This window comes from Manis javanica, chromosome 8 (genome assembly GCF_040802235.1).
Source record: "Manis javanica isolate MJ-LG chromosome 8, MJ_LKY, whole genome shotgun sequence".
In the NCBI taxonomy this organism is placed as follows: Eukaryota; Metazoa; Chordata; class Mammalia; order Pholidota; family Manidae; genus Manis; species Manis javanica.
Genome location: NC_133163.1, coordinates 70970713 through 70998674, shown reverse-complemented (window position 1 = coordinate 70998674; position 27962 = coordinate 70970713). Strand labels below are relative to the sequence as shown.

The 27962-nt window shown below is 34.8% G+C and overlaps 1 long non-coding RNA gene across 1 annotated transcript in view; it reads left to right on the top strand.

Moving 5' to 3' along the window:
- The window catches only part of LOC140843101 (uncharacterized), a 500637-nt gene extending 474118 nt beyond the window's left edge, over positions 1–26519 (top strand). The window contains exons 5-7 of the long non-coding RNA XR_012120577.1: positions 20938–20978; positions 25540–25601; positions 26216–26519. This is a non-coding gene — a long non-coding RNA (uncharacterized lncRNA). The remainder of the gene's footprint in view (positions 1–20937; positions 20979–25539; positions 25602–26215) is intronic.
- The last annotated feature ends 1443 nt before the right edge of the window (positions 26520–27962 follow it).

Sequence of the window (27962 nt, the reverse complement as noted above, 5' to 3'; positions counted from 1 at the left end):
TATTCCAAAGAACTCATAATATACTAGAAATCTTAAATTGTTTGGCTTTCTAGGCTGTTACATTATTTTCAAGATATGTAATCAGATGAAATGTTCTCTTATGGTTTTGTTCATTGTCACTCCTGAGGGTTTCAGCCCCAGGCAAGTTTGCTATGGATTCAGTGAGAGTGAAAAATGACAATGGAATATTTTGGGTAGAACGGGGCTCATATGCCAATAAACCCTAAAAAAATAGAAAGGCGATTTATTCTCAGGGTGGTACGTTGAGTACTAGAATCCCATCGGTCTCCAGCTCAGCCTCTGTCTGAGGCTCTGCCCTCACCTTCAGCCTCCAACCCCTCTCTCCTGCTCTCTTGTTCTCTTCTCTAGGCTCTGCTTTTACCAGCAGTAAAAGTTTATTGCCAATGCCATATGTGCTTGTGCAGTAAGCTAAGTATTACATTATTGCAGCTACACAGTGAGTGAGATTAGGATCAGGTGAGAATCCTGGCTATGGGGTTTCCATTCCCTACATCCAGCAGTGTAGTTGTGTAAAGCAACTAAAACCAGGGGAAGATACTAAGGTGAACAGTGTCAAAGAGCAGCTGCTATTGGTATCAGGATATTTATTACAGTGGTCACTCTATTAATACTTTTCTATGGTGAAAACATTTAGCATTGTGATAAATAGCATTATTACCAGAATACAGAAGAAAACATTGAAATTATTCTCTACAATTAATCCTTTGGTGTTTTCTATTATAACAGTTCTGTTCATTAAAGTAATATTAAATTGGATTGGCTTAAAGATGGTGTTATGAGAGGTGAGACAGAAACCTCCAAAAACCACTTACAATATGAAAATACAGCAAATACAACTAATCCTGAAAGAGCAACAGGAAAGAAGACTGCAACAGACTCCCTACATCTGGGGAAAAGAGCAGACATTACAGGAAAGGGTAAAGTACCAAAGCCACAATCTGGTAGTACCCAAGCGCTTCCCCCACTCCAGCTCACCGGCAGGAAGAAAAGAAACAGAGCAGGGAGAGGATGGAGCCCTAGAGCTGCTGAACACCCAGCACAGGAGATCTGCTCTGGGAGCAATGAACATACAGTATATTGTGCTCTGGAGATTAGTAGGGTTGGAAAGCTAAGACAGGTGGAATAATTGGAGATACAGAGATTCCAGCCATCTGTGCAGAGCAGGTACCCACAACCAGCCGCTCTGGGACAAAAGAAAGGGGGCACTCTGAGAGATCTCCCAATAGTGAGAGGGCTGCTAAAGGGGCAAGAATTGAACAGAACTTGCTGCTCAGAAGAAAGCATATGTGGACAAAATCATCCCAGCACACTCAGCCCAGAAGATTGAAACCTTCAGAACCTTCATACACTTCTCCCCCTGGATGGCAAGGCAGCTCTGAAGCCCCCCACCTAGATACACAGCCTGCCCCACATTCCTCCCAGCAGGCACCAGCTCACAAACCTGCTGCCCCCACAATTGTGCCAGACCAGCCAGAGGGAAGCACTGCCTACACCAGCTACAAGGGAATAGCATAGAGAATTCTCCCTGTGCATTTGGCAAACTGACCCTGGGAGTGGAGGCAAGCTCTGCAGCCAGGAAGAAAGAAAGCTCTTTCCTCCTCACAGGCACCAGCACTGCATGCCTGGAACCCCTGCCATTGCTTCATGGCTGAGCAGCTCCAAAGGAATAGAGCTTCTGGGCACCAGAAGGTTCACTACCTACACCAAGTTATTACAAATATGAAACGTCAAAAGAACCTGGTACAAACCAAAATCCCACAAATACCAGAAAGAGAACCAAGTGAAACTGAACTCACCAATCTTCCTGAAAAAGATTTCAAAATAAAAATCATAAACTTGCTCACAGAGCTATACAAAAATATTCAAGACATTCAATGAAGCTATGAATTCAAGAAAGATATAGAAACTTTGAAAAATACAATATCTAAAATGAAACATACAATGGAGGTATTTAAGCAGATTACGTGAAGTAGAGGAGATGGTAAATGAAATAGAGAAAGAAATACAAAGAAGCTGAGACACAGAGAGAAAAGAGGATCTCTAGGAATAAAAGATTATTAAGAAAACTGTGTGACCAATCAAAACAGAGCAATATTTGCATTATAGATGTACCAGAAGAAGAAGAGAGAGAGAAAAAGGGATATAAAGTGTCTTTGAGGAGGTAATTGCTTAAAACTTCCCCAGTCTGGGGAAGTAGATAGTCTCTCAGGCCATAGAGGTGCACAGACTCCCAACATACACAAGGAACCGAAGGAAGACAGCACCAAGACATATAATAATTAAAATGGCAAAGACCAAGGATATGAACAGACTTTTGAAAGCAGACAGAGAGAGAAAAAAGATCACCTAAAAAGGAAAACCCATCAGAGTATCATCAGACTTTTCAACAGAAACCTGAAATGCCAGTAAAGAGTGGTGTGATCTATTTAATGCAATGAAACAGAAGTGCCTTGAATCAAGAATTCTCTACCTGGCAAGATTATCATTTAAATTTGAAGGAGAGATTAAACAAGTTCCAGAGAAGCAAAAGCTGAGAGAATTTACCTCCCACAAACCATCTCTACAGTGTATTTTGGAGGGATTGCTATAGATGGAAGTGTTCATAAGGCTAAATACCTGTCACCAAAGAAAATAAGACTGCAGTAAAGGAAGTAGAGCAATTAATTACTAAGCAAATGCAAAATCAAATCTACTATCCCAAAAGTCAATCAAGAGACACACAGAGTATAGAATATGATACCTAATACATAAAGAATGGAGGAGGAAGAAAAAGGAGGGAAAAAAATAACCTTTAGATTGTGTTTGTAATAGCATATTAAGTGAGTTAAGTTAGACTGGTAGGTCATAAAGAAACTACTCTTGAACCTTTAGTAAACATGATTCTAAAGCCTGAAATGGCAATAAGTACGTATGTATCGATAATCACTCTAAATGTAAATGGACTGAATGCACCAATCAAAAGACACAAAATCATTGAATGGACAAAAAAACTAGGCCCATCTAAATGCTGCCTACAAGAGATTCACTTCAAACTCAAAGACATACACAGACTGAATATGAAGGGATGGAAAAAGATATTTCATGTAACTAACAGGGAGAAAAAAGCATACTTGTATCAGAGAAAATAGACTTCAAAACAAAGAAAGTAAAAAGAGACAAGGACATTACATAATGATAAATGAGTCAGTCCAACAAGAGGATATAACAATTCTAAATATCTATGAACTCAACATAGGAACACCTACATATGTGAAACATATACTCAGAGAATTAAAGGGTGAAATATAATGCATTTTAGGAGACTTCAACATACCACACAGTCCAAAGATCAACCAGACAGAAAATAAGTAAGGAGACAGAGGCACTAAACAACACACTAGAACAGATGAATTTAACAGACATCTACAGAAAACTCCATGCAAAAGCAGCAGGATACACATTCTTCTCAAGTGCACATGTAACATTTTCCAGAATAGCCACATGCTAGGCCACAAAAAGTGACTCAGTAAATTCAGAAGGATTGACATTGAGCCAACCACCTTCTTATACCACAAAGGTAGGAAACAAGAAATAAATTATGCAAAGAAATAAAAAATCCCACAAACACATGGAAGCTTCACAACATTCTCCTAAATAATTAATGGATCAATGACCAAATAAAAACAGAGATCAAGCAGTATATGGAGACAAATGAAAACAATAACTCAACATTGCAAAATATGTGGGACACAGCAAAGGGTGTGCTAAGAGGGAAGTATATTACAATAAAGGCTTACCTCAGGAATAAGAACAATCCCATATGAACAGTCTAAAACCACAATTACTGAAACTAGGAAAAGAACAATAAATGAGGCCCAAAGTTAGTAGAAAGAGGGACATATTACAGATCATAAATATATAAAATTGAGAAGAATAAAACAGCTGAATCAATGAAAGCAGGAGCTGGTTCTTTGAGAAAATAAACAAAATAGATAAACCCCTAGCCAGACTTATCAAGAAAAAAAAGAGAGTTTACACATAAATAGAATAAAAAATGAGAAAGGAAAAATCACAATGGACACCACAGATATACAAAGAATTATTAGAGAATACTATGAAAAATTAAAGACTGAAAGATTGGATAACCTAGAAGAAATGGACAACTTTCTAGAAAAGTACAACCTTCCAAAGCTGACCCAGGAGGAATCATAAAATCTGAACAGATGAATTACCAGCAATGAAATTGAACTGGTAATCAAAAAACTACCTAAGAACAAAACTCCTGGACCAGATGGCTTCACTGCTGAATTTTATCTTCCAATTAGGAAGAACTAATACCATCCTCCTTAAAGTTTTCCAAAAAATGGAAGAGGAAGGAATACTTCAGAACTAATTATATGAGACCAGCATCACTCTATTACCAAAACCAAGCAAAGACATCACAATAAAAGAAAATTACAGACCAATATTCCTGATGAACACAGATGCAAAAGTACTCAACAAAATATTAGCAAAACAAATTCAAAAATACATCAAAAAGTTCATCCATCAAGCTCAAGTAGGATTTATTGCAGAGATGCAAGAATTGTACCATATTTGAAAATCCATCAACACCATACAACACATAAACAAAAAGAAGGAAAAAAATCACATGATCATCTCCATAAATACTGAAAAAGCATTTGACAAAATTCAACATCCATTCATGATAAAAACTCTCAACAAAATGGGTATAGAGGGCAAGTACCTCAACATAATAAAGGTCGTATATGCCAAACCCACAGCCAACATCATACTTAACAGCGAGAAGCTGAAAACTTTTCCTTTAAGAGCGGGAACAGGACAAGGAAGCCCACTATCCTCACCTTTATTCTGCATAGTACTGGAGGTCCTAGACACGGCAATCAGACAACACAAAGAAATAAAATGCATCCAGATCGGTAAGGAAGAATTTAAACTGTCACTGTTTACTGATGACATGATACTGTACATAAAAAACCCTTAAGAGTCCACCTCAAAACTTCTAGAACTAATAACTGAATTAAACAAAGTTGAAAGATACAAAATCAATACATAGAATTCTGTTGGATTCCTGTATACTAATATTGAACTAGAAGAACAAGAAATCAGAAAAACAATTCCATTCACAGCTACATCAAAAAGAATAAAATATCTAGGAATAAACCTAACCAAGGAGGTGAAAGACCTATACCCTGAAAACTGCAAGACACTCATTAGAGAAATTAAAGAAAACACCAATAAATGGAAATACATCCCTTGCTCATGGATAGGAAGAATTAATATTGTCAAAATGGCCATTGTGCCTAAAGCAATCTACAGATTCAATGCAATCCCTATCAAAATTCCAATGGCATTCTTTAACAAACTAGAACAAATAGTTCTAAAATTCATATGGAACCATAGAAGACCCTGAATATCCAAAGCACTTCTGAGAAGGAAAAATAAAGCTGGGCATATTACACTCTCCAACTTTGAACTCTACTACAAAGCCACAGTAATTAATACAGTTTGGTACTGGCACAAGAACAGACTCATATATCATTGGAACAGAATAGCCCAGATAGAAATCCAAACATATAAGTTCAATTAATATTTGATAAAGGAGCCATGGACATACAATGGGGAAATGACCGACTCTTCAGCAACTGGTGTTGTCAAAACTGGACAGCTGTATGCAAGAGAATGAAACTGGATTATTATCTAACTGCATACACAAAAGGAAACACAAATGGATCAAAGACCTGAATGAAGACATGAAACCATAGAACTCCTGGAATAAAATATAGGCAAAAATCTCTTGAATATAACCATAAGCAACTTCCTCTGGAACACATTTCCTCAGGCAAGGGCAACAAAAGCAAAAATGAACAACTGGGATTATATCAAAGTAAAAAGCCTGTGTACAGCAAAGGACACCATTAGTAGAACAGAAAGGCATCCTACAGTATGGGAGAATATATTTGTAAAGTACATATCTGACAAGGGGTTAACTTCCAAAATATATAAAGAACTCACACATCTCAACACCCAAAAAAGCAAATAATCCTATTAAAAAATGGGCAGAGGATCTGAACATGCACTTCTCCAAAGAAGAAATTCAGATGGCTAATAGGCATGAGAAGATGCTCCACATTACTAATCATCAGGGAAATGCAAATTAAAACCACCATGAGATACCACCTCACAGCAGTTAGGATGGCCAACATCCAAAAGACAAGGAACAACAAATGCTGGCAGAGAAAGGGGACCCTTATACACTCCTGGTGTGAATGTAAATTAGTTCAACCATTATGGAGAGCAACATGGAGGTTCCTCAAAAAACTAAAAGCAGAAATACTATTTGAACCAGTAATTCCACTCCTAGGAATTTATCCAGAAAAAACAAGATCCCAGATTCAAAAGGACATATGCATCCCTATGTTTATCTCAGCTTTATTTACAATAGCCAAGATATGGAAGTAACCTAAATGCCCATCAGTAGATGAATGGATAAAGAAGATGTGGTACATATACACAATGGAATACTATTCAGCCACAAGAAGGAAACAAATCCTCCCATTTGCAGCAACATGGATGGAGCTAGAGGGTATTATGCTCAGTGAAATAAGCCAGGAGGAGAAAGACAAGAACCAAATGATTTCCCTCATTTGTGGAGTATAATAATGAAGTAAAACTGAAGGAACAAAACAGCAGCAGACTCACAGATTCCAGAAAAGGATTAGCAGTTACCAAAGGAGAGGGGTGGTAGAGGTGGGTCAGGAGGGAGGGAGAAGGGGACTGAGGGGTATTATGATTGTTACACATGGTGTAACATGGTGTGTGTGTGGGTCATGGGGTAGACAGTGTAGCACAGAGAAGACAAGTAGTGACTCTGTGGCATTTTACTACACTGATGGAAAGTGACTGCAATGGGACATGATAATATGGGTGAATGTAGTAACCACAATGTTTTTCATGTGTTTTTTTCATGAATCCTTCTTAAGAGTGTATATCAATGATATCTTAATTTAAAAAAATAGAATAAAGTAATATTCAATCATGACTGCCACACTTACTTTAGAATATATCCCATAAAGTGTGCTTGCCTTTTCCCATGCAGTTTCTTTTTCTAATAATACTATTCCACTTTTGGTCTACTTTACAGAACCCCATCATTCTAGAATACCCAGCTTTTTATGGCCTGTGATATAAAGCCATTGTCTCTTTTTGAAAATTAGCTCTCTCCCTCCTAAGTGTTCTCACATACCTTTGTTCCTAGTTCCAATAAAGACCTAACTCTGCTGTGTAGGAACCATCTCTCTAACAATCTGTGTTCTTAACTGGAATATATGTTTTGTGAGGGCAGGAATCATGTCTTATTAAACATGGAGCTTCAAACCATATCTGACATATGACAAAATGATCTAAGGAAATAGAGGTGAAGTGCTAGAGAAGTTTTATTTAAGTGTGCACACACAAAGAACTTATTATTATTCAGACATACCTTAAAGATACTGCAGATGTGGTTGCAGACAACTGCAATAAAGTGAATATCATAGTAAATCAGACTCAGATGAATTTTTTTGGTTTCCCAGTGCATATTAAAGTTATGTTCACACTATAATGTAGTCTATTAAGTGTGCAATAGAATTATGTCTCAAAAACAATGTACATACTTAATTAAAAATATGTCATTGCTAAAAAATGCTATCATCTGAGCTTTAGCAAGTTGTAATCACTAGTCACCATAGCAAATACATTAATAATGAAAAAGTTTGAACGATTGCAAGAATTACCAAAATGTAAAGACATGAAGTGAGCAAATGTTGGAAAAATGTCAATACTAGTTATGCTTGATTCAGGGTTGCCACAAACCTTGAATTCGTAAAAAAATCAGTATCTGCAACGTGCAATAAAATGAGGTATACCTTGTATTTCCTTTTACCTGCTTTCAAGCTTTTCATCTGTTTTTATTTATTTGGAAGATGGTGATGTTTCCCGGGATGGGGTTTGGAATAAATTGCAAGCATCTGCAGGGCAGGGAACTTGCCTTATTTGTGTCTTGTTAGAGCCCCAGGTACAAGTGCTCTCTGAAATGATCAGTCAATGAGTGTTGTAATGAGTCACCATTCATCTTTAAAGTAGGTTGACCTCTCAATTGAAAATAACTTAAGCTTGTCAATTATTAAGTGTTATAATACGCTCTTTATAAGTAATTTCATCATCTGATGTTAAAAAAATAAGCATTATTAACAATGCTTTATTTATAGTCTGCAATTAAAGCAAAGCAGAAAAATATGCTAACAAAGCATTGTCTTTTTATTGCCTTCAAGACCTTCATGTATTCATATGTCCATTCAATTATTTTCCTTTTGTTCAATGAGTATTATTTATAGGCTACCTATTGTGTGTAACAGTTTTATTTTTCATGTAATGTCCAGTGGGGTAAATGAAGACAGATGTTAAAGAGATAATTACACAAATAAGGATAAAAATACAACTGTAAAAAGTTCTGGTTGCTGCTAGAGAAAGTATAAGGGAACCCGATCTTGTCAGGAATGGGGGAAGTTTGGAGGAAATCCTGAAGAAATGTCATTTAAGCTGAATCCAGGAGCAGGAACAGATACTGCCAGTCAAAGGGCTGAAGACAGAAAAGAGAATAGGCGAACTTATAAGGTAGAAGAAATGATGAAGTAATGTTCTAAAGCAGGAAGGTGCTTTTCACACGAGGCAAGAATAAGGTAAGTGGGATGTGGCAAGCGAGAAGTCAGGAGAAATCAATTGAGAATTAGAATTCAAAGGAAAATAAATGGCATTCATGAAGTTGTTAGTGCTTTTCAAACCTTGAAAAAATTTTTTAAAAAAATTATTCTATCCTTTATTTAGATGGTTTGCCAATAATTTGTTTATAAGGGATTTGGAATTGGAAAATTAAGGAGCTAGTTCTGGAAGTTTGTGACTAATTAAGGTTTTGTTTTCATAAATAGCAAGAGTGAAAAAGATGGCAGCATGAGAGGACAGAGGCTTCCTCCTAAAACTGGATATAATTAGAAAATATAGTTGGCGCAACTAATCCTGAGAGAGCAACAGGAAAGAGGATGGCGTCAGACCGCACACACCTGGAGAACAGAGCATACCTCACCGAACGGGATAACGTATCAGAGCTGTGGCTCCGTGGGACATGAGCCCTTCCCCCACCCCAGCTCACCAGCGGGAGGAAGAGAAACGGAGCAGGGAGGGAGTGGAAGGCTTGGGACTGCTGAATACCTAGCTCCGGAGATGTGCGCTGGGAGCACAAACCTACATTTCATGGCGCTTTCATGAGACTCGCATGACTACCAGGTTGGAAAGTTAATACAGGCAGAGTTTCTGGGGAGATTGGGATTCCGGCCACTTGTGGAAAGCAGGGATCCATATCAGGCTGCTCTGGGACAAAAACTTATACCTGTGTGACTGGCCCATTGGCTCAGGCGGTGGAGATAGGAGCAGCAGCCAGGAGGCAGGGAACAGCTCTTTCCTTCCCCCAGGCACAAGTACCACTCCCCAGCCACCCCCGACATTGCTTCAGGGGCTGAGCAGTTAAGTGTCCATCTATAAATGAATGGATAAAGAAGATGTGGTACATATACACAATGGAATATTATTCAGCCATAAGAAGAAAACAAACACTACCATTTGCAACAACATGGATGGAGCTAGAGGGTATTATGCTCAGTGAAATAAGCCAGGTGGAGAAAGACAAGTACCAAATGATTTCACTCATCTGTGGAGTATAAGAACAAAGAAAAACTGAGGGAACAAAACAGCAGCAGAATCACAGAACCCAAGAATGGACTAACGGTTACCAAAGGGAAAGGGACTGGGCAGGAGGGGTGGGAAGGTAGGGATAAGGACAGGGTAAAAGAAAGGGGGCCTTATGATTAGCATGTATAATACGGGGGGGGGGCATAGGGAGTGATGTGCAACACAGAGAAAACAAGTAGTGACTCTACAGCATCTTACTACACTGATGGACAGTGACTGTAATGGGGTTCGTTGGGGGTGGACTTGGTGAAGGAGGGAGTCTAGTAACCACGATGCTCTTCATGTAATTGTAGATTAATGATAATAAAATGAATTAAAAAAAAAGAAAGAGAGTAGCTGTGATGAAAGTAGAGCCAGGCCTTAGATAGCGGACACCCTCAGTATACCCCATTTTGCAGACAAAACCATATCAAAATCTTTTTACTATTAAAAAGAAGGAATAGCTCAGTAAGCTCTGGGAAAGCAGTGCTGTGGAACTCACCTTACCAGGAAGACTGTACAGTAGAGTTCACAAAATAGAGGGGCTCTCAGTGTAAACTATACCTGGCTTCATCTTGCAAATTGCATAGGTGATAAACTGCTGCCTTTTGATATAGTGAAATGCATAGCCTTTGTGTATCAACAGACCAAAGCAAGATAAATCACCATGGCAACTCTAACTCCAATCTCAAGCCAGAAAAATGGACATTGAATAATGTAAAGAATTTTATTGAGGTGTTGGACTTGCACTGCTTCCAGAGGCGTGGTAGCAGAGATGGGGCAGGGATAAGAAGTCCTTATACACTGTTTATTATGTCATGTAGGTTATCAGGCAGCATCTCTATACATCTCATTTCCTCTACTTGGTCCTGCCATTATTTAGAGATATCTATCTGAAAAGCATGGCTTTGGCATTATGGGAAGGAGGTTGGCTACTGAAAAATGTCTTCTCATGACTTTGATTTTCTTTATTATCCTGGATTGATTGTGGGTGGCTTTGTACAAATTGTGAGACCTTCTCATGTATTTTCTTTTCATTGTTATTCTTGGAACACTTCAGATAAGAAATAAATACCAAATTTTCATCTGTTCATATTTGTCTATAGTTTGCTTATAAATAATATACTGTAGGAGACTTAAAATATCTACAAACTAGTTATGGTACATCCCCATGCCATATTAATTCATTTGCTGTGTTTGATGAACTAACATAGAGATGATCAATGTACAATTAATATTTGTAAGTGATAAGTTACTAGGAAGCTTATGGGAAAAGGGTTAAAGAAATAAGAGCTATGTTGATAATTACATAGCCTTTGGAAGAAATTTAATTTTTAAAAAATCTTTTGTCAAATACAAACAAAAAATTTGTGAAAAAGTAATTGTTCATTTTAAATTAGTGAATTGCATATACTAGGAGACTCACAATTAGAAAAACATGCTAAACTTGTTTATATTAATAGAAAATATAAGATATTTTTATAGGGGAGCATCTAAGTAGAAAAACATGACTGTTTTCCATGAAAACTAAAAATTCCTTATTTAAAAACCAGAACTCTGGTCAAGTGTATGAAACAGTAAGTGAGGACGTTAACTTCAATATTCACAGCTAGTTTTAAGCATAGGCAGTTTTTTTTCTTTTTCTTTACACATACATGTAGACATAGAGTATCTTCAATATCAGCGATAATGATTTGTTCTGTCAACAACTCTGTTTACAGGAGATAGGAAGGTTGACATGAGCAAGTGGATTCTGAGGGAAAAATGAGTGAAAAGAAATAACTTTCAAATATTTTTCATGACTGTAAGGCTCCCCTTTTATTTACATGAATTTACACTTGACTCCTCATTAACATATGCCCTTATTCATCTTTTCATTAGCAGGGATTCATAGCCACCTAGAAAGAGACAGATAGACATTGTCAGCTCTCTTGCACAATAGGATGGAGAACAAAGTTGTCGTTTGTATAACTTTAGCCTTTTTGATATTACTGAGGAGTAATAGAGCACCCTCACAAGAGCAACCCCGAATTATAGATGTTGGGATGATGAATGAGCAATTCATCCACAGCTTCCTTTGGTTAGGCAAACAATCTTAGACCTGTGAGTGAATTACTCTCCAGCCAGCTGGGGAATAGGTCAAGTCAATGTCATTCTTCCCTGAAAGTACTTTCTGTTCTAGGCATGGGGTCTTTTCAAAGCAGCAAAAAGTGTCACGCAGATGACTCAGCTTCATGCACAGGTGCTGGCTGGATTCAGTCATTGGACCTGGGATTATGGCCTATTCACAACATCAGTGAGATATTAAAGAATTCCTATCCAGGATCAAAAACAAAGCAAGCATTCTCCTTTTTGTTTTCTGTTTGATTTTACAAGATCCTTTTTAAGTGTAAATTTTTTATATTCCTAAAAGTCATAGTCACATTGCTGCCTTAGATCCCAGCTTATTAACTGTTTCATTTCTCTTTGTGACATTACTAAACATTTTTTTTCAGTTTTACTGTCTTCATCTTTAAAAAATGTGAATAAGATCATGGAATGCATACTGCTATGTCTAGGATTAAAGAGATAACAGACAGAAAATTATTGCAAAATCTTTGGGATGTAGGAAGTCAGTCCTCTTCCAAACACATAAATCATAGATTTAGCTCTCCTAATTTTGCTCTCATTTTTCAACTGTTTCTGGTAGATAAACTATTTAAAATAAAATTGTAGACCCGTAAATTAATTAATATGTCTATATGAAAAACCGGAACTCCATTAAGTAGTTTTAGACGAAGGATTTTATGATCTGCTCCAGTGGTTTCCTGGTTCCGTATTATGCCACTGTGTTAGAATGGTAAGGGATGTACATCTTCACAAAATTCAAGCAAAAATGGAGAAGTTAGAGACTAAGTGAAATCTCTGATTCTTTAACATCAGGTAACTTACCTACTGGGGGTCTCTCTCTGTCCCTGTGGGGTCAAACTGGGTTGTCCTGATTTTTCTTTTAGTCAGTAAGGAGAAACAATAACTGGAAATTAAAGCAGTACTTCCAAATTCCTTTCTGGTGATAGGTAATCATTTAAAGGTGGAACCAAGTGCTTTTCTATGTGTAAACTCATAACCTGTTTTAGAAATCTGTGGGGAAAAAAATAAAACAAATGCTATAATAGGATTAAAGTTGTAATGTATTTGCTAGTTTAAAGGATTGTTTTTCACCATTTTGCATAATTAGACATTTTAAGACAGACCTGTGTTATGTAAGACAGGATGTGGTCAAAAGTCTTTATTTCAGAAATTATCTTGAAAAAAATATAGTCAGAAATGTCATTTTAAATTAGGAATAATCCTTTGATTGCATAATGCTTCCTAAAATCCCCCTGTATCAGAAAACCCAGAATAACTAATTTTCTCTTAATAGTTGCTAGGGGTCTTGGACAACTAAATGAGATTTCATCTATAAATGTCTTACTGTAATAAAGAATGTAACCAAAAAAAATTTGTCATCATTTCAAGATCAGTTATCCAAATTGAAAGAGCCAAAAGTATACATAATAAAGTATCACAAATTTATATAATGAAGGATTGTAGAAACAAATCTTATATATCTATCCTGTTGATTACCTGAATGTACTTATGAGTCAAATTCTATTCCTACTTCTAATTTTGTAGTAAGTCTCAAAACTTTTGCTGTAATTAATTGCTATGTTATTGCAAGATTGACGATGGTCATGAAACTGTAAATCTTGGGCATAATATTCTGGTACTTTACAGGCATTGCAATTAAATAAAAAATCTTAATAATTCCCAAGAATACACCATTATTTTTCTTTCCTCTCTAATAATATTCTCAGCTCCTGAGTATAAAGTATTTTGGGGGAATAACTTTAGAATGTACATTCTAAGATTTACTTTGGGGTTGATTTAGAATGGAAGCTGAAATTTAGCTTCTTCAGCTTCTCATGACATACAAAGGCAAAGAAAAGGGTATTGTTATTATGCAAAATGAAAACATTATGAAAATAAAGTTTTACTTGGTGACCTCTTAAAATGTCTTGCTAAAATTTCAACTATCAAGAAATAGCTAGCCAATGAAATGAGTTTAACATTAGGTAGATGCTTCACTAATGTATAGGTTACTGTCTTAGTAACCTATTTATTATTCATTCATCAAACATTCACTGAGCCTAAGATGCATAGTGTCTTGTTAAGTGTGAAGATGTTAGAAGTAACTTTTAGTTATGGGGGGTGGATAACCTCAAATTATAATTCAGGTAAAAATTTATACAAACTAATCAATAATTCAAATAAAACAGGAGTTCAGAGAAAGGGAAAGCCAATTAAAGGTGTACCATATAATCAAGAGTTGAGGAGAACAGCATGATATGTATAGATAGAGAAAGAAGATAAAAAAGTAATCTGAAATAAAGAATATCATAAATATAAACATGAAATTACACAACATTGTGTTGTATTTAAGAGAGAATTAGGAAACTACCATGATCTCAATGGAATATTTATAGTATGATGAAATGAAGTTAGAGTTTTGAAAGCCAAGCTCATTATCCAATGAGCACTAAGAAATTCTGAGAAGTTTTAGAAGAAACCCTGTCCTGCTGAGGCTAGTAAAACTGGTTCAATATTTCTGAAAATTTTCATTCCTTTGACCCAAAATTACTACTTATCTTGGGAAACGAGTTCTGTTCGGTGTCACAGGGAAACTGGAAAGAGTGAAACTAAGGAAAGTCAAAAAAGCAAGCAGATTTATTATGTTCTGTAACGGAGCAGGCCCACCTAATGTCTGACAGGCCCCGAGTGTTCAGGGACGGCTTCTTACATGCAGCTTGCGAGGGGTTTTAGATGGTGCGATCTATGCCAACGAACGCTGATTGACAGCTCAGCAGTTATGTAAGTCAGCCTTTAGTGCACATGCTTGTTCCCAGAATTCTCTAAGATTGCCCATCAAGGGGGAGTCAAACCACAGTGCAAATTTATGCTAAGGATATTACAACCACAATGCAAATTTATGCTAAGGATATTACAATGAAGCTAGGTTGCTTTAGGTCAGCTCTGGCGCATGCCCTGTTAGGCTCTGGATTGGGGATTGTCCCCTGTGGTTTTACTTCCTCTGGCAAATGGCTTTTTACTGGTAGAGAAACCTATAGTCCCCCAACCTCTCCTCCCACTAGTGTTTAGCTTCCTGCCTAACACTTCTAAAGAATTTATCTGAGAGAAAAAAATCAGAGGTGATTTTAAAAATGAGGGCTCTTCAGTCCTATAAGTAATACTGAGAAATTGAATTTTGCCTAAATGTCCAACAATAGGGATACAGTTAAAGAAATTACAATACCTCTTAGAACATGAAATGCTCATTAAAGTCATGTATTAAAAGAATATTTGTGACACAAAAATGTAATGTTCTTTATATAGTAAATAAGGCTAAAAGCACATACTGGTATTATTGAAAAATACACAAAAATGTTAACTTTCATTAATGGATAAGGAATATTCTTGGTGTTTATTATCTTTTGTCCTTCCCTGGATTTATAAATTTTGTATGTGGAGTATCTATTTTGTAGTACATAATGTTTTTCAAAAAGTAAATAACCATAAAATAATTTGTGAGAAAATATTGACATAAAGACATATATTTCAGGAAAACCAATGTGTGAGAATGTAGAGATGAGATGTAGGGAGACAGGAGGCATATAAAACTATAAACTTGAGAGGATGATTGGAATGAGAAATATATATAGGTGGGTGAAAGAAATATAATATGATCAAGGTTTGATATTTGGTTGGATATAAGGTTTGAAGGAGAAATATTGTCAAAATTTCAAACCTAGAAATTCACTGAAATGAAAATCAGTATTTTCAGTGATGAAATCAGTGATGATTTTAGTATTGAATTATTCAGTTTTGGGACTACACTAGGTACCCAAAATATGATGATGGAGTTCATATAAAAAAGAACCCAAAAATATGCATTTAAGGATCATCAAGTAGTAGTTTAATCTGTTAGAGATGATGAGTTAGAAAATGGAAAGAAAGCATAAAGAACAGATGCCCAACCTAAGCCTTGGAGAATTATTAAAATCCATAAGTAGAGGAGGATAAAACAGCAAATAACCTGCAGAAAAAGTGGCCATTGAGTAGAAAGTTGGAGAAAGGAGTAATCCCCAAAGTCAGTGGAAAACAAAAAAAGGAAGGGAGTGTTTCAGTGTGAAAGTTAATGTTGTCAAATATTGTACCATTCTGAAAAAATGTATTGCCAAAAAAGTTGTTGATCTAATACATTACTAAGGAGATGAACATAAGAAAGAGACCTTGTTGTGTCCTGAATAATACAGACTTAAAAGTTGAATTAAAAACTGTTACTTAAATTTTTGGTACAGCATGGAAAAGCTGTGAATATTTGGGAATTCTTTTGTTATCTACCTATAGTCCGTGTGCACAATGGTGTCCATGGATAAACTGCATATTGTTTTATTATTTTTATTGTCAGCAAACAACTTAGATATAATGAAGAACTATACTGTTTTTCAAAAACTCCAGTCCCATGGGATATTACCAGTGTTGAGCAGTAACATTAATACTGAGTTCTACAATGTTAAGGAGGTTTCTTTAAAGAAAAACTTCATGTAATGTGTATAATTTTTATATGCACCATGGATTTCCCAGGAGAGGCTTTGAAACAAAGTGATTTCCAAACTAATTGAGCATAGAACTTATTTTTCATGGAACACATCCTAGACTAGTTTTCTATGGACTTGGTAGTGGGAAATAGTGACAGACTACTACAGTGAGAAGTATGACCTCCCCCACCCCCAAGAATCCCCTATCTTACAGCTCTGGTTTGGATTCCTTTAAGCTCAGAACAATAGAGATGCTAATTTACTGTGCATTTGTGAGGTATCCTTCTCATATCTTTCACAGTTTCTATTTGGAGTTACTTAGCAAAATATTCTTCAGAAGGTACCTGCATCTGATATTAGACCAAATAGATACTATTCCTCTTTAAAAAAATAAAATGTAACTTTTGATCTTTAGCATTTCAATGCTTTCCTTTAAGAGAAGGTATCATTTGGCTATAATAAATATTTTAACAAGAATTTGAGGAAAATTAATTTTGAGACTAAAATATTAACCTCATATTCAATATTTGCTTTCCTATTATCCCCCAAATATGGGGTGTTTTTCAGCCATATACCTGAATTGGATTAACTTTCTCCTTTTTCTCTACTTACTGACTTTTGTTCCATAAGCATAATTTCATCAGAAAGACTTCTTTGACTTCTAGGCTGCAAGAGCCCACAGTACTCTGCGCCTACTGCTCTCAGATCATTTACCACTCTGCATTGTAGTTGTTTGCTCTCTTGTCTTTCTTTGCACTGAATAGAGTTTGAACCACTAAATGCGTATCATCTGGGATCTAGTCATTGCTTAACAATTATTGAATTAATAAGTGAATTAATGATGGGTCTTTTATGCATTTATGAATTCTAAAACTCCTTATATAAACTGTTTGATTATAAGATGTTAGAGAAAACTGCAGTGATTAAGAAATACAATATGTAAGTTTTACTTCTTGAACCATTTCCCTCTGGAATTTTCTCTATACTAATAAGTATTACAGAATTCAAGGAATTTTATTTCAAGCTATAATTTACAAATAGGAAACAAGAAAAATTTTCCAATACTTCATCTCCCTTCGTCCTTCTTTTTCTAATTAATTTTCTTTCCTTCTTCTTTTAAACTGAACAGATGGGCCGTTTCAAAGTTTTTGCAAATTTATTTGCTGAATATTCTTACAGACTAAGCAACAACTGAAAATGAAATCCAACAGTTGTTTTACTGCTCTCCTATCAACTGGAGCAATAAAATGATTCCATGGGAGTATTTCTGCTATTAGAAAATGTAACAGAATCATTTCCCATTTCCTTTTACTTTTGTAAGTGATGAGATGATTTCTTCTTGTTTCTCCCTCTCTCCTCTTTCTTGTTCTGCATATGCCAATAATTTCAAATTCTTCTGACAGCAGAAACTTTCTTTAAAATATCTTGTGTTTGTTTCTGTTACAGCAAACTAGAACTTCTTTGTGTGGCAACCAGGGAAATGTAGACGGGGGTGAACTCCTACCTTCTTGTGTTACGTGGTTTCTGTGATGTATCCATGGAACACCATTGCAAAACCACTGGGCTGAAAGCTTAGCATTTCCCTAAAGAATTCAGGACTCTGTCGTTGACATTTTAATCTAATGTCTGCCCTTACATAGTAGAACTTGCTGGACTCCATGATTATAGCCAATTCTCCAATACTAATAATCAAGTGATAACAATTTTTAGCATCATTCAATAAACTGAAAATACTGTATCATACTGTATTTGCTTGTTTCATGGAGGATCTACAAGTTGTGCTTTGTCTAAAAATAAATATATAGATTTAGAAGAGGAAATAGTAGGGGTCTAGATGATTTAGAGCATTAATACAAATAAGACGCAAAGAAATATACCTCTTGGTTAGTAATCTGTATCTTTCTCAGAACAATGACAACTGAAAATTACCAACATCTGACAGCTGTTTTGATAGTTGATAGAAAACATAGTAGGATTTTCCATCTAGTTCACATTATGCAGGTGTCCACATTTTTAAAAAATCATAATTTGCACTAATTAAGACTATTGTTGGCAGCTTCAGCAAAAAGGCCATACACTGAGTGGGCAGGAAGATCAGCCTGGCCTCTCAGCTCCAGACTTCCCGGTAGGTCACTGCTGAATTGCATTAACAAAGCTAAGTTATTCTTGGCCTTCTAATTCTGTAGAAAGAGAAACCCAATTTGCTATTACTAGCAAAATAAACAATTCCAGGACATTTATTACTATACACTTATTACATATATTGGAAGGTCCAAGCTTAGTATTATCTTTGGCAATAAGAATGGGTGCAAATATTATGCACCCTATGTGTCCCCTTTGAGAAGACAATGTAGCCAGATCACTGAAACAAGTTATGCACTGTTAACATCTACCGGATTGACAGAAAAGGTAATATTCTTATTAAGTATGTAATGGACCTGATTTAACTAATAACCATGAATTTTGCGTTTAGGACTTGCTGCAAATACCTTTGTTATGGGCTGTGTATTTCAATGTAATGCTTGAGTAATATTTGCCACCAGACTCATCTGTGACTTTAATCTTGTTTGCACATGAAAATTAAGTTGGCAATTAAACTCATTGTCTTAGAATTTCCATCTTGAAGAGTAGTTTTATATTTTTAATGATGATAAGATTATAAGCATAGCAGATTCCCTTGGTTGGGGAAGAGAGCAAGAGTATGACTGCGCAGGCCAATCAATGTGAAAAGGTGGGTGGACAGGATTGGTTTTCAATAAGTGTATTTACAAATTATTCAGTCTTACAGTCCAACATTCAGTTTTATGTTCAAATGAAGGCCTGGATTGGGGGTGGAAGGAAAATAAAACTCTGAGGTGGGGTACCTAATCATATGAAGGTTTGCAATTTTGTTAGGAATAATAGAGAAGCAATATTGAGAGAGCTGTGAGGTTAATGAACATGGATGTGGCTTTCATGTGCAAATTTCTTTTGATTAGATGAAACAACAATTCCCAGAGTTGGAACTGGTGTCCACATACCCAGGGCTGCATCTGCATGTAAATGGCTTCATTAGAGGCCAGATCTGTGTGCACTGATGAACTGTAAAGGCCTTCACAGAGTCTCTGCTTCATGGGCTGCTTTTTTGCTGTGTCTGTTTCCTGTTCAGAATAAGTGATATATTTCTTCTTTCTGCCAAGCTATTAAAAAAAGGGATGGTTTGAGAACACAAAGGGGTGAGGGTAGTAAACCACTAAAATGTTTGTTCTCTTTTTCTTATTCTTACAGATTAGAAACATTCCTTTTATATTTGCAAGTAAAATTAAATTCCTCAAATTTACTTTGCAATTTTCAAGGTCAGTGTTTTTGTGGTTTGCCATTTATTCAGGGTTGACAGGAGAATGGCCCTTGTGTCAAACAAGGGTATCACTGAATGTACAAAGAACTTGGCTGTCTGCTCTTTCTACCTAGGCTGAACAGACCCCCTATAATACTCCCGGATTTTACTTACGATTCAGGACTTAACTGCTAAGGAGAATAGTGTCCTTTGTGAGAGAGAAAGGTGCAAGATGTTCTCAATATTTGATTAATGAAATCCTGAAGCATCATTAGCTTGGAATGTTTCTAGGGAATTTTCATCAATAATCAGTTAATTTATTAATTGGACTGGTTTGCTCTCAGCTATGGGCCATTACTTTAGATGGAATTCATAGATGCCTGGTTTAGGTGGTGCTAACTTTGTGGGTTCTGAAGTAATAAGACCTATATTATGCAACAGAAATAGTTGCCATGTTATTTCTGCTCAAAATATTTTAGGAGAGCAGTTTTAATAACTTCATTGAGGTTCAATTTACAAACTATACAAATTTTAGGTGCAATAAAATTTTTGCCATATCTGTACATAATAATCAAGATATAGAATATCCTATAACCCCCAAAAATTTCCTTGTGACCTTTCCCAGTCATCCTTCCCCAATTCCCTGGCCTTGATAATCATTGCATTGCTTTTGATCCATACAGTTTTAAATAAATGGCATCACATGTATTCTTTTGTATCTGACCTTTTCCTCAGCACGATTTTTTTTTTATTGAAGCATTACTAATATACAATACTGTATTGGTTTCAGGTGTACAACATAATGATTCTATAATTGTATGCACTATGAAATGCTCACAGTGACAAGTGTAGTTACCGTCTGTCAACATATAAAGATATTGCAATATTATTGACTATATTCCCTATGCTGTGCTTTCCATTCCATAACTTACCTAGTTTATAATGGAAGTTTGTACTTCTTTATCTCTGTCACCTATTTCCCTGTCCCCGGAACTCCCTCCTCAGTTCAATGTTTTAAATATTTATCCACATTACTGTTTGTATTTGTAGCATGTTCCTTTTTATTGCTGAGTAATATGCATATGGATATACAACAATTTGTTAATCCATTTATCTGTCAATGTTTTTTGAGCTGTTCCCAGTTTGTAGCTACAATGAATAAATCTAATAAAAACTTTTGTGTATCTTTGTTTGGACTTAATATTTTCATTTCTTTTTTAGTAAATACCTGGAGGTGTAACTGCTGGCTTATGTGGTACTTGGTAAGTTTCTGCTGAACTTTTTTAGAAAGTTATGAACTGTTTGCTAATGTGGCTGTATCATTTTGCATTCCCACTAGAGAATTCTAGTTTTTCCATATCTTAACCAACATATGATATTGATGATCTTTTTAGTTTTAGGTTATAATGTAGTATTTCTCTGCAATGTAAACTTTTATTTCTCTGAGTATTAATAATGTTGATCATCTTTTCTTGTGTACCTTGGCCATTCATGTATCTTCTTTTGTGACATTTTTTCCTATTTGTAATCTTTTTGCCTATTTGTAATATTTCTATATTCTTCTTAATGATACACATGAATTTGTTAAATATTCTGGATACAGCCTCATTTTCAGAAATAAGTTTGCAAGTATTTTCTCCTAGTTAGTGTCATGTCTTATAATTTTCCTAATTGTATCTTTCAAAGATAATTTTTTTAAAGAAGCCATGAAGCTCAATTTATTAGTAGTTCCTTTTAAATTATTAATGTTTGTGAACTCTCTAATAAAAATATGTCTTCCCCAAGGGCATAAAGATTTTCTCCTAGAAATCTTACAGTTTTAACTCTAATGTTTAAGCCTAGATATATTTCCAAATAATTTTTGTGTGTGGTATAGGTAAAAGTTGAGTGCTTCTTTTTCTTATATTGATATTCAGTTGTTCTATTGCTATTTTTTGAAAAACACAATCCCCATTGAATTGCCTTAGCAATTTATCAAAAATAAAGTAAATATATATTTGTCAGTTTATTTCTGGAGTCTTCTGTGCCATTGATATGTATTTCTGTGTTTAAGCCAGCACAACATTTTGTCGATTATTGTAACTTTAGAGTAAAACTCTTTAAATCAAGTAGTACAATTCTGTCACTTTTGTTCTTTATTAAGATTGTTTTAATTATTCCTGATCCTTTAAATTTTCATATAAATTTTAGAGTCAGATAATTAATTTCTACCAAAAAAAATATTCTCAAACTTTTATTGTAATTGAGTAAAATCTAGAGTTCAATTTTGGGAGAATTAGCATTTTAACTATGTTGAATATTCTGATTCATCAATATAGTATATCTCTCTACTTAGATGTTAAATTTTCTCAGCAGTTTTCTTTTATGGTTTTCAGTGTTCAGGTATCACATTAAGCTTGCTGATTTTCCGTAAATATTTTTTTAGTTTGTATGTTGTTGTGAATGTTATTGTTTTAATTTTGATTTCCATATTTTTCTAGGGTATAGATATATAAGTAAATTTTTTATGTTTACTTAGTATTCTGTAAACTGGCTAAACTAATTTATTAGTTCTTTTTTATTGAAAGTATTTTATTATTTTATTATATTGTGTGATTTTTTAATGATTATCCCATGCCAGACATTGTGCCAGGCATGGAACAAACATTGTATCATTTAATACTTAAAACAATTCTGAGATAGGTTCTATTATTATTTTAATAGCTTTATTGAGATTAATTGATGTACAAAGAACTGTACATATTTAATTTGTACAATTTGATGTTTGTGCATCATTAAAAAATTTTGAAGTGCGCAATACTGTATGGTTAACTCTAGGCTACTATATGATACAGCAGATCTCTAGAACTTATTCATCTACATAACTGAAATTTTATACACCTCTAATAGTCCCTTCCCACCCTGGCCACCACTATTATATTCTCTGCTTCTATGACTTTGACTTTTTTAGATACCTCATATAAGTAAAACCATGCAGTATTTATCCTTCTGTGACTGGCTTATTTCACTTAGCGTAAGAAGTGTTAGTGAGGTTGTGGAAAAATTGGAACCGTATACACTGTTGGTGGGAATGTAAAATGGTGTATCAGCTATAGAAAACAGTGAGGAGATTCCTCAAAAAATTAAAAATAGAGCCATTAAACCTAGCAGTTCCACTCCTTTATATATATCCAAAATAATTGAAATCAGGATCTCAAAGGTATCTGTACTCTTAGGTTTATTGTAGCACTATTTACAATAACCAAAATATGGTAACAACCTAAGTGTCTGTCAGCAGATGAATAAAGAAAATGTGATATATACCTATAATGGAATATTATTCAGTGTCAAAGAAGGAAATTCTGCCATTTGCAACATCATTTACTAGTTCTTGAATGGTATTTTACTCTTAAACCAAACTTGCATTCTTCAGAAAACTTCATGATGTAATACCCTTTTTATACATTGCTAGTTTTCATTTGCTAATATTTTTTGAAGGTTTTTTGCATCTATGTCCATGAAGTTATATTTTCTTGCAATGTCTTTGTCTGATTTTGGTATCCAAATAATGTTTTCCTTATAATATTTAGTGAGCGATTTTCCTTTTTTTCTCCAGTTATCTAATAGAGTTGTGAAAGATTAATTTGTGGTATTAATTCTTCCTTAAATGTTCAACAACACTGGTTAATATAGACAGTTAAGTCTTATGTTTGCATTGTGGGAAAGTTTTGAATGAAAATTCAGTTTCTTTAGTTGACATATGAATACTCAAATTTTCAATTTCTTTCTGAATTGGTTTGGTTATGCCTTTTTAAAGAATTAGTCCATTTCATCCATGTTTTCAAATTTATTGACTTAGTTTCCATATAATTCTCTTATTATGCTTTTAATATCTGTAATATGTGTAATAGCCTTTTTATTTCCAATATTGCTGTTTTTGTCTCTTCTTTCTCTTTTTTCAAAATTAATCTAGCAAGACATTTACCAATTTTATTGTCCTTGTGAGCTTTTACTGATTTTTTCCCATTATTTGTCTGTATTCTAATATATTTATTTCCTTTTATATCTTTAATACTTTCTACTTTTTGCTTACTATGTGCTTGATCTGCTCTTCCTTTTTATTTTATTCCTTTTCAAACTTAGATCACTGACCTGAGACCCTTCTTTTCTAATCTAAGTATTTAAAATAAAAGTGACTTTTTCCTATACACTCTGCTTAAGCATCATCCCACACATTTTGACATATTGTGTTTTAATTTTTATTTAGTACAGAATATTCTCTGATTTCTTTTGCAGTTTCTTCTTTGAACCATGAGTTATTTAAACTTGTGTTTTAAAAGTTTCAGATACTATAAATTTTCTATATATTTTTCTACTTTAGCTTCTATTTCAATAACAATTTGGTCAGAAAATATATTATTATATCAGTCCTAAACTTACTGAGACTTGTTTTACGGTCTATGGGTATTTCATATGTTCTTGGAGCTAATGTGTATTCTGATAATGTAAGGTGGATTATTCTATAATGTCAATTAGATCGACCTGGTAGGCAGTGTTGTTCAGGTCTTCTGCAGGGTTGCTCTTTGTCTGTGACGAGTGTTGAAGTCTCCATCTGCAATGTGGATGTTTGTTTCTCGTTTAAGTTCTGTCATATTTTGCTTTAAGTATTTTGAAGATTTGTTATTTGGCATATTATAAACTTAGAACTTTTGGTTGTCTTAATGAGTTGATCCTTCAATCATTATGGGTTATTCTTTTTTATCCCTTATAACCCTTTGTTTTGAAGTCTACTTTGATATTTATAGAACCCCTCCAACTTTCTTATGATTTGTGCTTGCAAGATCTCTTTTCCAGGTTTTACTTTTAACTTACCTTTTCTTTGTAGTAAGTAAAAGTACATTTCTCATAGTACAGAAGAGGTCTTGCTTTTTTTATGTAGTGTGGTGATCTCTCCCCTTTAATTGGGGTACATAGAAAATTTACATTTAATGTAAGTATCAAATTTGTTAGATTCATATTAACACTATGCTATTTGTTTAAAAAAACTTTCCTATCATTACATTTTTTCCTTTCTTATTTTTTCACTAATTGAGGAAATTTTTGTTTTTCCCATTCTAACTCACTGATTCGTGTATTTACACATCACTGTTTGATTTTTTAGGAATTACCCTATGCTTTACAATACATATCTTTAACTTATAAAAGTAAACTTTCAAATGATATATTACTTTACATATAGGAATAGTTTTCTAATTTAAACAAGTGAGTTGACATTCACATAAGAAAAGTTTAATGTAAGATGATATTCAAGTTTTGTGTGACAAGTCCAGAATACTTTATCTGACATCCATATCTCAGTCTATTGGTGCTGGCCTATATTTCATACAAAGCACATTATTGCTATCCTGAAGGTATATGATTTTGGTCACAAGAATGCTAGGAGAAGATAGCAAGGTTGTAATGACACAGACTTTTCAAGGAACCTAAGACAATTAGATGACAGGGTAGGAACACTGGAGTTGTGTTTTAAATATCCTTATATCCACAGAGTACAGCACAGGGTCCAGTCAGGTGCATCTGGAGTTCTGAAAATATATTCAGTCAAAAAATAAATATATGGCTTACAAAATGGCTGGTGTAACCCAGACAAACAGCCAAGGGCTCTAGTATACTGTTAAACTGTCCAGCGTGCCTTTGCTGCATCCTTTTGGGGTGGGTCATCAGACTTGTTATAATTTCATATATCTTAAAATATTTTTATGAGGAAGGAGGTCAACCTTGCTGGGTAAAGGGTTTTAAAATATTTTAATGTAATATTTAACAAATATCCTCCTTTAAAATTAGGTTATTGATTCACCTGTGATACTGGAAGACATCATGAACCTGTGCAACTTTTGGAAGATATGGTAAGTCAGAGTGGTATCGATCTCTTTCTTTGTCTTTTTCTGAGGCCCCAGGAAACTCCTGCCTCCTGAGGAATGATGGAGTGCTAGAACGAGGTTTGGAGGTAGGAGAAATCCCAAAGGCAAAAAAATGAATTATGATATTCTGAAGAAAATTGTCTTGTGCTGTGTGACTTTATATTTTTATCCCCCAATTTTTTTTTCAAAATTAGTGCTATTTTTGGTACAATTTTGTGAAGCGTGCCTTGTTCTGTTTTTGATTGGTTGTTCTTAACTTTCACAAGTTATGAATTAAGATAGTATTTCCAAGAGTCATGATCATCAGTTGTTTCTATTGTTTGAAAAGGAAAAGTGACATATATTTTTACTACATGAACTATCTAAATAACTTCTTTTTATATTCAGTTCTCTGTTACAGAATTCAAAATATCTATTCTCCCCCTAAATTCTTTAAAGATGATATATCCTTATCAACTTCTTATTTTTTAATTAAGTACCTGTGCTTTAGTAAATATTATTATATTTTTTTCAGTTTTAAAATGATATTATTATAAGGAGAAGTTCTTTTTAATATTCTAAGAAATAAATTTGACCCTTTGAAATATCTTCTTTTAAAGGTCTCACTGAAGGCTCTATTCAATACAATTTCTTCAGAATCTTTGTTTGCTCCAGAAGAGTTCTTTTGATGAAACAAATCAAGTCACAAGGAAATTTTCTTCCCTCTCTATGACTATAAGCTGCCAGTGACCCTTCAGAATTCTAGTTCACAGTGAATCATCACATGAAAGGTAGATAAACTCTCATCTGGAACTTCATCAGGGCCTAATAATTTCATTTAAGTAATTATCAGAAATTTGAATATATTGATTTTAATACCCTATAATTTAGTAAGTCACTCAATTTATTGAAAAACCTATAATGAACAAGATCATAAGGAGATTAAAAAAAGGTGAAAGAAATATGGTTTCTGCTCACTTGATTACTTCAAATAAATTATATAAACTGAATGCATATATGCTACAAAAGGAATGTATGTGTCCCTCCAAAATGCATATGTTGAAATCCTTTCCACAACATGGTGGTATTTGGAGATGGCACCTTTGGGATGCAGTTAGGTCATGAAGGTAGAGGCCTCTTACTGGAATTAGTGCCCATATAAGAAGAGACACATGAAAGCAAGAGATATGTGAGAGCTCTCTTTCTCCTTCAACCATGTGAGGATAGAATGAGGAGGTGGTCATGTAAAAGCCAAGAAGCAGGCTTTCACCAGACACTAGATCTACTAGCACCTTGATCTGGAACTTCCCAGCCTTCAGAACTGTGAAAAATAAATGTTTGTTGTTTAAGCCACCCAGTGTATGGTATTATAGCTGCCTGAATTAACTAAGGCAGGAGCTAAGACATTAACATGGAGAATGCAGTGGTTTTTTTGAAAGAGGTTTGGAGGCAAGAGATAATTTTTTGAAGGTATTTTGAGCAAACTTGTAATGATGGGCAAGGTTTTGATGGACACTTTAGCTGTAAGGACAGTTTATGAGTGAAGATCATTATGAAATACCAGCAATGTTGGTAGAAGTACAGCTCATTTTTAGGAATGGCCAATAGTTTTATTCTTTTTGGTGATATTGGCTATCTGAAGTAGAGAAGTAGGGAATTAAAGCTGAAGAGCTATATTCAGGAAACATTGTTTTCAGAAGATGACCGCAAGATTCTGTAGTCTACCCTGTTTTTATAAATCAGAAGAATGAAGGACACAACTGTGGGTGCCCAGTGCATAGCTCAGATTTTCTTGAGTTCCATTTTGCCTCTTCAGAGTATGCTGTCAGGGGTCCTACTCCAGACAGCCCTAGTCATTTTGCCAAGCATTCACATTTGATTTGGTAAGAAAAGGGTCATCACTGAAGGTTTTTGAGGAGGGAAGTAACATGATCAGAATCACACTGAGGAAGATTCCTCTGACAGCTCTCTGGAAGATAGATTAGAGTGAAGAGAGCCTGAGGAGGGGAAATAAGTTATGAGTCGATTTAATAGTCCAGTAGAGTATTAAGAGTGTACACTATAATAATGACAACAGTAATAAGAAAGAAAAAATAGGATATATACATACACACACATAATTTGCTTAAGGCTACGTGAATATTGGTGTCTCCCACGTGAAACCTTCGTAATAGTGTATATCAATCATACCTTAATAAAAAACTTAAAAAGAAATCTCTAATCCCTAATGTGATGGTATTTGGAGATGAGGCTTTGGGAGATGATTAGATCATAAAAGTAGAGCCCTCATGAATAAAGTCAGTGACTTTAGAAGAAGAGACATGAGAGAGATGTTCTCTCTTTCTCTACTACGTAAGCGTACATCAA